The sequence below is a fragment of the Megalobrama amblycephala genome, linkage group LG24 (assembly GCF_018812025.1).
Source record: "Megalobrama amblycephala isolate DHTTF-2021 linkage group LG24, ASM1881202v1, whole genome shotgun sequence".
NCBI lineage: Eukaryota > Metazoa > Chordata > Actinopteri > Cypriniformes > Xenocyprididae > Megalobrama > Megalobrama amblycephala.
This window is the reverse complement of record NC_063067.1, coordinates 26,168,314-26,179,458: the sequence shown is the minus strand read 5'-3', so window position 1 is coordinate 26,179,458 and position 11,145 is coordinate 26,168,314.

The window sequence follows — 11,145 nt, the reverse complement described above, 5'->3', positions numbered from 1 at the left end:
GTACTTAATATAGCCTACTAAAATTTCTTCTTTAGTACTTCTTGAGAACATCTAAATGTACTCAGTGCTATTTTGAGACACCATGAATATAAACTAAAATAGCATGCTTTTAACATGCACATAGTGATTTTACTTTCGTCCATCCAAGGACGCTAAGTAAAATAGGGATTGGCACTCACGTCACCACTGATGTTGTGATTTTTGGATCACAAGTCTCTTAAGGTTTAGTTAAAAGTACATCAGCACAAGGAAGACAAGTGTAATAAAATACATTTTATTAACAGAAGATAAACAAGAATAACTAACACAACTACTAAATGAATACCATGAATGATAAACGAATAAAGTGCATAAGATACATAAAATACATAAAATACAAGTGATTAAGTTGGGTGTGGCTATGGGAGAGTTACATTATCTTATTAGAAAGATAAACCATTTCTCTGAAAATAATAAGGTGAAGAACCTTATTACGCACCAAACAAATAAACAAAAGATTATTTGTTATTAACATCAGCTATATTACATCTAATGTGAATTAGAAAATCATATACTGTTATATACAACAATGCCAAGGTCTCCTAAAAGAAGTATGGTTAAGTGATATTTACGTTCCACTTGGTTGAGTCCGATGATGGTGACGTCTTCCACTGGTTGTGCTGGGTGACAATGCAGTGGGTAGAGGAGCCGGAATCTGTTTCGACAGCCTTGAACACAAAGCTCTGTGGGATGCTGATCTCCTGGAGCACCAAAGGGTCCTAAAATCTGGAACACGCAGATGAGGCCCTGGCATAGGTGCAGAAGGTCCTTAATCTGGAACACGCAGACAAAGGTACCTTGAAGTGAAGGTTTGCTCTCCTGAGCTTAAAAGGTTCTCTTAAGCGATGTCACACGTTTTTAGGCCAAAACATTTTTTGTCACATACATCAAACATCTCCTCACTATCCGCTAGCTGCCTGTCCCCTGAACACACTGTAAAAAAAAACGGCAAAAAAAACTACCTGGTGCAGTCTGGACCACGAAACATAATAAACATGCTCCAGCCAATAACCAACAAGAATGATTTTAAATGCGCGTTCATGACTGTTTCAGGAAGCACGGAGGGGAGGGGGAAGAGGAGGAGGAGGGAGGGTCTAGCTAGCCTCTGTTTTGTTTGACAACACTTCGAATGTCAACAGGACGTTACTCCACCCAGGATCGCTTAGAGCACCTTTAACCTTGTTGCAAATGTTGCTGCCGTCTCGCTGGATGGAAACTCTGATCGTATTGTTTGGTAATGTCTCTTTCCTCACAGGCTGGAGGCTCAGAACATGGTCGTATCTGTTGCTGCCTCAGAAGCTGTAAACTCAGATCATGGGATCTGTTGTTGTCTCTCTGGACGAACCAGGGGCTCAGAATGTTACGGTATATCTGTTATGTCTCACTGGATGAACCGGAGACTCAGAACGGTATATCTGTTGTGCATCACCTGATGGAGTGTCTGTCGAAAGGGTACTTTTTCCCTTTCCGATGAGGAGGAGATTGCAATTTGGCGCTTCTCCATTCAAGTGCTGCTGGCATCAGTGGGGACACACACAGTGTGGCCCACCCTTCTTTCCCCTGTGAAACTCATTTGCATAAAGCACAAAGATGGAAGACTTTAAAGTGTCTTTAAAGTTTACCAATGCATTTCTCACTTTTCAAACCACCACCAGAATACCTTTGGCAATATTCCAAGCAAATAGAGATCAAATAAGATGGAAAAAGATTGAATTGGCATGCATTCATTCATTTGTACATTAACGGCTGAATTTGTGTAAGATGATGCACTACAAATAGTTGTCACTGAGAATACTTATTTCTGTGAATAAGTATGAAATGGATGTGTGTAGTTTACAACAGTTTTAAGGTTTTCAAACATAGTTATGAATGAATTTGGATGAATCTTTGTGATCTCTCTTTGTTTCACCCACTGCTGCTGAGGTCCTGAGGAATTTTTATGGCAGTCACTGGCCAACCTTAGGAATTAGTCTCTAGATGGGTGAAGGGCAGAAACTGCATGTGGACCAATGAGAAGTCCTGTCTTTCCTGGGCTTGGTACCAGAGGTCTTCTTCTTGCCCTCTAAGAGGTGTCTGGATGTTGTCCTAGTATCTTTATCTGATGGTGTTGGACAGTTTGGTGCTTGACTGGTTTAAATCCTACCTCACTGATCGTACCCAGTTTGTTGTCTTGGGAAACAACAAATCTGAAATTGGACAGGTCTGTCATGGTGTTCCTCAGGGATCTGTAATGGGTCCTATATTGTTTAGTGTGTATATGCTTCCTTTGGGACAAATTATTAGGAAATATGGTTTGGGGTATCACTTTTATGCTGATGACACCCAAATTTACATCAGCTCCAAGTCTGATCCTACTCTCACCTCAACAGTTCTTTCAGAGTGTGTGCAGGAAATAAAAACATGGATGCACCATAACTTTTTAAAACTGAATTGTTCTAAAACAGAGGTCCTACTCATTGGCACACCAGCGGCTATTCACGAGTGTAGCAATCTTAACTAGATTATGGATGACAGTGTAGTACTTCCATCTGCTCAGGCTCGTAACCTTGGAGTGATTTTTGACACTCAACTGACACTAGACTCTCACATTAAGAGTATCACAAAATCTGCTTTCCATCACATCAGAAACATTGCAAGAATTAGGCCTTTCCTCACTCCACCTGACGCTGAAAGGCTTATTCATGCATTTGTTACTTCCAGGATTGACTACTGTCATGCACTATTCATTGTCTTACATGCTAAATCAATCAAACGTCTGCAGTATATCCAGAATTCAGCAGCTCGTGTTCTCACATATACTCCATCACATCAGCATATTACAGGCGTGCTTTATAGTTTGCATTGGCTTCCAGTACAGTCACGTATTGTTTTTAAAACTCTCACATTAACATAGAAAGCTATACATGGAACAGCCCCTTCTTATATTTGTGACCTAGTGACCCGTTACACGCCTTCTCGTTCCCTTCGGTCTGCTGATTCTCTTACTCTTCAACAGCCTCCCTATAGATTAAAATCTATGGGGGAGAGAGCTTTCTCTGTTGCTGCACCCAGGTTATGGAATGCGCTTCCCGTTGCTGTTAGAGATGCTCACACACTAGCCAGTTTTAAGAAGCTGTTTAAAAACTCATCTTTTTAAAATTGCTTTTATGGACTGTCAGTAATATTTTATTGTGTTGTACTGTAATGATTATTTTAGGATTTAAAGTTTCTACTTTGTATTACATTTATTGTAGTTTTGTATTTTATTTGTTTGTAGCGCTTTGGGTTCTAGAAAAGCGCATTATTAATAAAATGTATTATTATTATTATTATTATTATTATTAGTTTGTTTGTGTTAATCCACCAAGATCTAATCAAAATGGAGCAAACCTTTTGTCCACTGTTACGGTCAGAGAGGGCCCGGCCATAAACTGGGCCCTAGAATGTGCTGTTCCCTACAACTTCTTTCTTTGGAGTTAACATTGCTAACACATTGAACAAGAACACACTGATTGGAAGGACTTCTCTCCTTTTATAGCAATCAGTCTTCTCTTATAATCCAGTCAGAATGATTTACCTGACTAGTATTATTTCACATTTTTCCATGTGCTGATGATATGTTTAGTGAAATGTCATTTTGTACCAGGGCAATTTGGGTTTTTGTGATGGTGTTTTTTCTTTTTTCTCTCTCTCTCTCTCTCTCTCTCTCTCTCTCAATGAAGCTTTTTGGAATTATTTAAACTCCATCTGATGTTTCTGCACAATAATCTAGAAACAATGTGAATCAACACCACAACAACTGAAGCAGCAAACTTTGCGAAACAAAACCATGGCTGTACATGTGTATACATTGTATGTTTATATGATGTTCATGTAGAGTTCATTCACAGGCCATAAGAGGCTTCAAATCCTACAGTCTTATTTTATCAATTGTTGTGCTGAGCGGAGCAGAGCAGGCATTGAAAAACTGTGGCATCTGACAATTACTGCAAATGAGAATGTTACAGGAGACTTCTTGTTAATGCAAAATCAATTATGCATGACAAAAAACCTTAAAAGAAGAGATGGAACCAAGTAACAGGCTTTGAATGAGGGAAAAGGGAGATTAGAAATAGAGGAATAATAGAAATAAAGAGGTACGAGATGAGAACGAATATAGCGACAAAATTGTAAAAAATTATTTTTCATGCAAAATACTGCATGATTCATTGAAAATATGAGGCAGTGCCCACTGTCTTTTGTAAGGTTAAAATTCTGTGGTGAGATTGAAGTTGCAGCACCTGTCTGTGCAACAGAAAAGACAGAAAGAGAGAAAGCTAGAAGGAATATGAGCAGAATTTTAACAATGTTCTCATCATTTATTTAGTGTTTGGGGGGATGAGGCAATCATTAAATAACCCACCTGACACTGCTGCAGAGATGTGTGCATGTGTACATCTGTCTGTCTTTTTGGTTTTCTCTGAGTATGTTTACACAACAATCCATATTCAGATCATATTCTGAATATTCATGCTGATACATTAGAATGTAATGCAGCAACAAGCAAAAAGGGTTTAGAATGACATTATTGTGAATAAATAATCCAATTACTGACTAATTTGTCAGATGAGCATTTTGTTGATCTCTTGGCTTCTATTTGAGTCTGAATAACCCAGCCAGTGAAATATCATTGGCCCAAAATCCCCACACATTTATCCATCAGTAAACATTCAGTAACAAAAATGACGACACGCCAATCAGAATCTCAGGATATTGGGATAATATATACAGGAGCACAGGTGATTGTCAAATTTATTTGTAGCCATTTTTTTCCTTGTGCTATATTTTTGCAGAACTGGGCGACAACCAATGTTCCCTCTAAGCTGCGCGCGTGCGAAGAAAAAATAATTGCCGCGCAGAGAACAGACATGAAAATCACGTGTGGGGAAATCCATTTGATTGTAGTAGTTTAAATGAGAAATAATTGCAGTGCTATGGACAACCGCTATAGAGTTATTGTCGCTATAGAGTTGGAACCGGTGAATGCGGTTTACAGGTTCCATAGAAAGAGAACGATTGAGCGCGTGTGAGCTGGCTGGCCCTGAGCCAAATCAGTAGCGGCAAGAATACTGTAATGTTTGCGGACTAAATACATCAATACGAGAGGGAACGCGAAACGAAAAGAAATGTGAAATAAAACGTCATGTTTTAATGAAAAATGGCGGAAATAACGGATGATGGGCACAGAATGCTAACAAAACTCTGAGACATTTACAATCACACACCCACCACAGGTGTAGCTTGAAAACTCAAAATACATCAGTGATATACCTCAGTTTAAATAGATTTGTGTGTGTGGTGGTGTGGGTTTCAGGGATGTTTAGATAACTATAAACGAGTTAATGTTCACTTTTCTTAAAAATATTTAGCAATCAGATCTGTTTAAATGCTTCAGTTTGTTTTCACTTTATAATATATTAAAACAAATGGACGCATAATACTGTATAATACATAATATAATAATGTATATCAGTTTAAATACTTAAATATTATATTATACTTTATTATATTATAATGTAAGCCTAATAAAAAAATGATCTCACAAGGATTGTTTATGGCTCCTTGCCACGAAAAATCTTAACCTCCTGGGATATAAAATCTGGGAAATTCATAAGCAATAAACATGTAATTTTGATGGTTTAACACTGTCTGTTGCTAATAATTGACTGTACAAAAACACATTATGGTTGTCCCAAACCATCATTGTAACTGCTCATATTATATTATTATAAAGAATTGAACTGTCCTGCAGGAGGACAGAAATTATTTTTTAATAGAATTTCTTGGTAAAGACTGGTACAGTTAATACAGCAATGTGAACAAATCTCAAGTAACCTAAAATTAACCTAAATGCTTAATTTAATGACTGAACTGCTTGTTTTCAAACATATTATTTAATAAATCACTAAGTTACAGCAAGGGTCAAATACAATAGAAACGGCACATTAAAGTTAAATGTTACAGTTGCATGATAAAACCATTTTTTTTTGTGTGTGTTTACGTTCATTGTACAGGTCTGATATAAAGTATGTTTTTGCTCAGGTGACCAAAATGTGCGCTCAACAGAGAAAAGTTTTGCTCAGCGAGAAAAAAAATTAGAGGGAACATTGGCGACAACTACCTAAGGAAGGTAGAGAAAGTCTTTTGTTAGAAGACCAAGAAACTGCTTAGTATTGTATACTGTAATGAAATTTGCCTGAAGGTGCAGAGGATGGCAAATTTATTTCTTTATTTATGTATTACTATAATTGACAGCATACTGTACTGTGTTGCATACACATTTCATATTTAGTTCTTTGGTTTTTGAACTTTTCTTCTTGTAAGATCAACTACTTCATCTACTTTCATCTCCTGTTAGATCACTTTACAGCAGTGAAATGAAAATAACTTTTCCTAAAGCTCGTTGTTGCATTTTACTCTAGCTCCAGGAGCAGGATTCGAGACCCCTGATCTATACTGTAATAGACACTGAGCTGCCAAATTATTCTTGAATACCAATAAGAGGTATTTTTGTTACACTGTTATGAATTGATCTCACTAGTGTTCACTGGGCAGGAAAGTAATCTGTGTATTTGCAGGTTTTGTGTGTCATCTGAGGCCGAAAGATTTGATTTTGACAGAAGTGAATATGTTTTTGACTGAAATATTTGATTTTGACGTGGAAGTTTGATGTTTGTACAAGTTGGTGTGTAGTTAGGATATTGTGTTTATAGTTGTGAGAAAATGGTGAATTGTTTCATGAAATGTGTGTTTTTTTAGGAGTCTTTGATGAATAGAAATAAAGAAATCTTTTAAGAAATTATTTATTTCTCTCTCTTTTCTTTATCTCTCTCTCCTTTCTTTCTCTCTCTCTCTCACTTCCGGTGTGATTGTTGGGGTGAGCGTGTGGACTGAGTGGTGCGAGTGCGATTGGATTTCTGTGAGTGAATCTTTTTTTTTCTGGCTTTTCTCTTTGATAGTTTCTGTGTTTTTGGTTTACATTGTAGTTGTTTTGGGCCACATGCTACCTGTTTTATCGGGAGCATGACGGCCCCGCGCTCGCAATGTTTGAGTTCATTGACCCGGCGTCATGGAGTGATAGTGGCGCCTGCGGTTAGTGTAGAGAAATGCTGCCTGGCAGTGGGTGATGTTGTCGGGCATGAAAGCACACTGTCTGCCTCCAGGATGAATAATGCTACTGTTATATATCTCAGCACTGTTGAAAAGGCTAATGAACTAGCTGAAACAGGGATTGTTGTTGATGATCTTTTTACTCCTGTGCTTCCACTTTCTACACCATCAAAGAAAGTCACATTGTCCAATGTACCACCATTCTTAAGTGATGAGATATTAGTTAAAGGGGACCTATTATGCAAAATTCACTTTTGCATAGGTGTTTGGACATAAATGTGTGTTGGCAGTGTGTGTACAGAACCACCCTATAGTGATAAAAATCCACCCACTGCTTTTTTTAAAATCCCCATAAATCATAAGCAGTGTCTCAGAACAAGCCGTTTCCAGATCCCTGGCAGTGTGACGTCACAAAAGCCACAGGCCCCGCCCACGAATAATAACATACACTGACATTTGAACATAGACCCGCCCTGAGCGCGTTCACAGCGAGCCCGCCATTACTGCACTGATGAGAATGTCTCCCAAGCGTTTTGTGTTTGGTGTTCTGTAGCTGGATGGATTAATCCACATAGCTCTCTTCATTTACTCCCTAAATCTGAGCCGCTGAAGACGAGGTGGATTAAAGGCAGGGTAGGTAAAAAATGTATAAAAAACTTTTTTTTCAAAATTAGTTTAAACTTTATTTATATATCAATACATATTTAAAATGTAAGTACTCTGAAAAAGAAAGTATAAAAATCGAGTGTCTGTAGACCTCTCACGACTGTTTTAAAGACAGCTCATTATTTCCATTCACTCCACCCCCTCCCTTCTGGGCTCCTTCCAAAGCCACGCCCCCAAAACGCATGAACGTGCAACTCCGACCACTGAGCTGGAAGACGCATTATTTACCTGAGACGAGCGGAGAGGAAGGAGCACAGTGCATGTAGTGACATCATGTAAGAATCACATGTAATAAAAATAACTTTATAATTATGAAGATAAACATAATTTAATTCGCTAACGAGTTAGTTATCTATAAGGCAAAGCTAAAAACAGGTTGCATGATACACGTTTTTCCATTACCATCATTTACACTGTGATGAAGATGAATTTCGTGTAAGATTCATAACATATACGTTGTTCTACAGATAAACAGAGTAACATACACTCAAATATCAACTCACAACTGCATTGCAGACACAAAATAATAACACACATACAACAAAGTGTGTACGACACACACAGATACAAGATAAAGACATCAGTAAACATAGGTAGAGAATATAAAAACAAAACAAAGGCGAAAAAAAACGTGCAGGTAAACTTACAGGTGAACATGGTAAAAGAGTTAGACAGAGGGTAAATATAGTTCTAAGAAAAGTTCCTAGATGCGGAGTAACGTTAAGCCTACTATCTGTTAAACATGTATTTAGTTATCTAAAGCAAAATTATGCACAATTCAACACTATAGCTATCATCTTGAGCTAGGCCTATAGATTATTTATCATCTCTACTACTGCTCGCTAAGTAATGTTATGTTAGCTATATTACGCAGCTACGTGTGCTAATGACACATGCTTCATGAAAAAATAAACAAAAAAATATGTATGATCAAAATACAAAAAGAAAGATTTACCTGTCCAGCAGAAATAAAGCCATCAAGGAGTCACTTTTCAGCCCCTTGAGTTCCCTCAGTTCTCGCCATCGCTGGAGAGCCACGCCGATATTAACTCGCGTTTTATTTCTTTGTTTATCCAAAGACTTTTTGTTCATTGCCTTTTCTTGTACTGTTACTGTCTTCCTTTTTTTGCCTGGTTTGCCTTCACTAACTGCATAGGCCGGTACTGTGAATTTTGCTTGCTGTTTCTCTGCCATTGTTTTGGTATTCCTAGGATCCATGCCTCTTGAATTCCCCAAATCAAATGTGCGCGCGCAAGTGGGCAGGTCATGTGTGGCAAAAGGGTGGTTGCCATGGTTGCGAGAGAGTGACAGCCGCCTAAGCCAATCCTATGTTTCGTCCCGGATGGAAATAATGAGCTGTGTTTAATACAGATTAAACGGTCTAGAGTCACTCGATTTTATACTCTTTTTATCAGAGTTCTTACATTTTAATTATGCATGTGTATATATATAGAAAGTTTAAACAAATTTGGAACAAAATTTCTTACCTACCCTGCCTTTAACTTGGTTTTCCAGGAAAATGCTCCCTCAGTTCTGTTGAAATTCGTTTATGTCTGCGCGAATCATTTCACACTGGACTGCTTAGTGAACGAATATCAATACAAAGAGACAATACAAAATAGAGACTGTGCTAAAATGTGCTACTCAGGGAGGATATATAAGGAAAAACTGTTTCTGATCCAGCTTAAAGACTCCAGAGTGATACTATACGGCAGTAATGAAGGTGAGAGCACTTTATTACAGTTCATCTGAGCTTATACGGGTATAAAGTTTATTAAGCACCACCTGAAAAGGCATAAGGTCTTTATATATTTGTTTACTGTTAGTTGTAACGAGAGTTTCTGTGTAATTCACAATGTTTGTTGGTGATAATGCAAGGGAGAGAGAGAGTTTATGGATAATATTTTAATGCACACTTGCAGTGTTTTATTAAGCTCTTACAGTGATTTTCTAGAGTGAAAACGGACGCTTCATCTTTTGTGTGAAGTAAATATTATAAAACTCATCTGTATAGTTTTGGCCATCATTCGGACGCTACAACAGGCTTGTACTAATATAGTAGATTAAAAACAAGAAGGCAATATAAGTTATAACCGTAAATGAACTAAACTATACCTGTTCTATGTCCATGCAGCATATATTTGCAGTTTCTGATATTATAGTGCGTCCTGACTGAATCCTGTCACCAGAGAATGAGCTCTTGAAGCTCCGCCCTCTTAGGCTGAGCGCAGCAACTCATTTGCATTTAAAGGGACCACACTAAAACGGCTCGTTTTAGCTCAACCACTAAAAGTAGCAATTTTAACATGCTATAAAAAATTATCTGTGGGGTATTTTGAGCTAAAACTTCACATACACACTCTGGGAACATCAGAGACTAATTTTATATCTTGTTAAAAAGGGCATAATAGGTCCCCTTTAAAGCTTTGTCTTGTTACAGTAAACTGGTCTCTCCCATTAAAAAGATCTCTATCAGTAGTGAATTGCCTTTACTAAAACAAGTTGTTTAGTTTAGGCGTTTCGTTTACATGATTACGAACGACGATGCTGAGTTAGATGTATCCTTGCACTTTCAGGCTGACGAGTACATTTGCATTATTTACACAACAACTAATAAAATGAAATGATTCAATTGTGGGCAATCTGGTCATCTTATCCGTGCTTGTCCCACAAAAAAATGCAAACAACCTGCCAGCTGATGATGGTGTTGCCACTGTCAGAAGTGATGTAGTTAACGCTGAACCTGATGAAGCAGGATCGTCAGACGACACTCCGGGCGTATCAGGGTTAGTAGTAGTGAATGACAAAAATTATGAAGCTTTACCTGTGATCACGGCAACTGATGCTAAAGAGTTAGCGCCTCAAAACACAGCTTCTAGTGTTGAAGTGTCTAATGTTCAGGCGGGGTTAGCCGTTATTGAGACAGATATGCCTTTAAATGATGCTTTCAGTAATGACTTGCAATCTGCTGTGAGAAATGTATGTGATGACAATCGAATGGAAACAGAGCAGGCAGATTTTAAAGTCCCGTTAAAAAGAAAGAAGTCTGATAAAGCTCTGATTGCCAGACATGCAAAGAAAGCAGATATAACTGAGTTAAGTGATCAAAATGAAACGGAAAGTGACAGTGAATCTTCTGATTCAAGCGTTAGTCTTTCTCAGAGTGATTTTTCTGGACGTCATTATGAGGTAGATGACATTAAACTGTTCCTCAGAGCTACTAAAAATAAGAGAGGATTTGAAATAATTCATCACAAAAAATTGTACAAGATTACAACAAACACATACTGATTTTAATAATGCTGCTGTTTG